At 69.0% G+C, this 3,169-nt stretch overlaps 1 non-coding gene across 1 annotated transcript; it reads left to right on the forward strand.

The window, feature by feature from the left end:
- The first annotated feature begins 279 nt into the window (after positions 1-279).
- On the forward strand, positions 280-398 carry LOC141979707 (5S ribosomal RNA). Its single transcript, XR_012637103.1, has one exon. It is a non-coding gene; the product is annotated as a 5S ribosomal RNA (ribosomal RNA).
- The last annotated feature ends 2,771 nt before the right edge of the window (positions 399-3,169 follow it).

Consider the following 3,169-nt stretch of genomic DNA (forward strand, 5'->3'; position numbering starts at 1 on the left):
AAAAAAAACGGAAAAAAGGATCGGGCCCACCCGAGGCAGGGGAGTCAGTAAGGGAAAGGGGACGAGGCGGCCCGGAGCCGGGTGCCCGGAGCCGGGTGCCCGCGGCCAGGATCGGGCCCCTGGAAGTCTGAAAAAAAAATTTTCACCGACCCCCAAAGGGGTGTTGGGGGGGGCTCATGAAGCCTCCGGAGCGAAAAAAAAAAACGGAAAAAAGGATCGGGCCCACCCGAGGCAGGGGAGTCAGTAAGGGAAAGGGGACGAGGCGGACCGGAGCCGAGTGCCTACGGCCATACCGGACGGAAGGCCCCCGATCCCGTCCGATCTCGGAAGGTAAACCGTCCCGGGCCTGGCTAGTACTTGGATGGGTGACCGCCTGGGAATCCCAGGTGCCGTAGGCAGCTTTTCCCGCTGCGAGCCAGCTCTCTCCTTTTCTGGGGAACAAGGGCAGGGTCGCCCTGCCAGGGGCCCTGGGGCTGAAGTCCCTGCCGGCCACCAGGTCAACCCGGAGCCTGCCCCTCTGCGGCCAGCAGGTCAACCCCATACCGGCAGGGGGTTGACCTGGTGGCCGGGAAGCAGAGCGGCCAGCAGGTCAACCCCATACATTCAGCGGGTTGACCTGGTGGACGGGAAGGAAAGCGGCCAGCAGGTCAACCCCATACTTTCAGCGGGTTGACCTGGTGGCCGGGAAGGAAAGCGGCCAGCAGGTCAACCCCATACATTCAGCGGGTTGACCTGGTGGCCGGGAAGGAAAGCGGCCAGCAGGTCAACCCCATACATTCAGCGGGTTGACCTGGTGGCCGGGAAGGAAAGCGGCCAGCAGGTCAACCCCATACATTCAGCGGGTTGACCTGGTGGCCGGGAAGGAAAGCGGCCAGCAGGTCAACCCCATACATTCAGCGGGTTGACCTGGTGGCCGGGAAGGAAAGCGGCCAGCAGGTCAACCCCATACATTCAGCGGGTTGACCTGGTGGCCCGAAAGCAAACCGGCCACCAGGTCAACCCGGAGCCTGCCCCCGCGGGCAGGGGCCAAGCGGACCCCCCTCCGCCCGGGCTTGCCCTGCTCCGAGCCGGGGCTTAATCCCCGTCCGGCCACCAGGTCAACCCGGAGCCTGCCCCTCTGCGGCCAGCAGGTCAACCCCATGCCGGCAGCGGGTTGACCTGGTGGCCGGGAAGGAAAGCGGCCACCAGGTCAACCCCATACTTTCAGCGGGTTGACCTGGTGGCCGGGAAGGAAAGCGGCCACCAGGTCAACCCCATACTTTCAGCGGGTTGACCTGGTGGCCGGGAAGGAAAGCGGCCAGCAGGTCAACCCCATACATTCAGCGGGTTGACCTGGTGGCCGGGAAGGAAAGCGGCCAGCAGGTCAACCCCATACATTCAGCGGGTTGACCTGGTGGCCGGGAAGGAAAGCGGCCAGCAGGTCAACCCCATACATTCAGCGGGTTGACCTGGTGGCCGGGAAGGAAAGCGGCCAGCAGGTCAACCCCATACATTCAGCGGGTTGACCTGGTGGCCGGGAAGGAAAGCGGCCAGCAGGTCAACCCCATACATTCAGCGGGTTGACCTGGTGGCCGGGAAGGAAAGCGGCCAGCAGGTCAACCCCATACATTCAGCGGGTTGACCTGGTGGCCGGGAAGGAAAGCGGCCAGCAGGTCAACCCCATACATTCAGCGGGTTGACCTGGTGGCCGGGAAGAAAAGCGGCCAGCAGGTCAACCCCATACATTCAGCGGGTTGACCTGGTGGCCGGGAAGGAAAGCGGCCAGCAGGTCAACCCCATACATTCAGCGGGTTGACCTGGTGGCCGGGAAGGAAAGCGGCCAGCAGGTCAACCCCATACATTCAGCGGGTTGACCTGGTGGCCGGGAAGAAAAGCGGCCAGCAGGTCAACCCCATACATTCAGCGGGTTGACCTGGTGGCCGGGAAGGAAAGCGGCCAGCAGGTCAACCCCATACATTCAGCGGGTTGACCTGGTGGCCGGGAAGGAAAGCGGCCACCAGGTCAACCCCATACAGGCAGCGGGTTGACCTGGTGGCCCGAAAGCAAACCGGCCACCAGGTCAACCCGGAGCCTGCCCCCGCGGGCAGGGGCCGGCATACCCCCGTCCGTCCGGGGTCGCCCTGCCCCGGGCTCCGGGCTTAAGTCCCGAGCGGCCACCAGGTCAACCCGGAGCCTGCCCCCGCGGGCAGGGGCCGGCGGACCCCCGTCCGTCCGGGGTCGCCCTGCCCCGGGCTCCGGGCTTATTCCCCGTCCGGCCACCAGGTCAACCCGGAGCCTGCCCCCGCGGGCAGGGGCCAGGCGGAGCCCCGTCCGTCCGGGGTCGCCCTGCCCCGGGCTCCGGGCTTAAGTCCCGAGCGGCCACCAGGTCAACCCGGAGCCAGCCCCCGCGGGCAGGGGCCGGCGGAGCCCCGTCCGTCCGGGGTCGCCCTGCCCCGGGCTCCGGGCTTAATTCCCGTCCGGCCACCAGGTCAACCCGGAGCCTGCCCCCGCGGGCAGGGGCCAGGCGGACCCCCGTCTGTCCGGGGTCGCCCTGCCCCGGGCTCCGGGCTTAATTCTCCTCCGGCCACCAGGTCAACCCGGAGCCTGCCCCCGCGGGCAGGGGCCAGGCGGACCCCCGTCCGTCCGGGGTCGCCCTGCCCCGGGCTCCGGGCTTAATTCTCCTCCGGCCACCAGGTCAACCCGGAGCCTGCCCCCGCGGGCAGGGGCCGGCGGAGCCCCGTCCGTCCGGGGTCGCCCTGCCCCGGGCTCCGGGCTTAATTCCCGTCCGGCCACCAGGTCAACCCGGAGCCTGCCCCCGCGGGCAGGGGCCAGGCGGACCCCCGTCTGTCCGGGGTCGCCCTGCCCCGGGCTCCGGGCTTAATTCTCCTCCGGCCACCAGGTCAACCCGGAGCCTGCCCCCGCGGGCAGGGGCCAGGCGGACCCCCGTCCGTCCGGGGTCGCCCTGCCCCGGGCTCCGGGCTTAATTCTCCTCCGGCCACCAGGTCAACCCGGAGCCTGCCCCCGCGGGCAGGGGCCGGCGGAGCCCCGTCCGTCCGGGGTCGCCCTGCCCCGGGCTCCGGGCTTAATTCCCGTCCGGCCACCAGGTCAACCCGGAGCCTGCCCCCGCCGGCAGGGGCCAGGCGGACCCCCGTCCGTCCGGGGTCGCCCTGCCCCGGGCTCCGGGCTTAAT

Source organism: Natator depressus, chromosome 28 (assembly GCF_965152275.1).
Source record: "Natator depressus isolate rNatDep1 chromosome 28, rNatDep2.hap1, whole genome shotgun sequence".
NCBI lineage: Eukaryota > Metazoa > Chordata > Testudines > Cheloniidae > Natator > Natator depressus.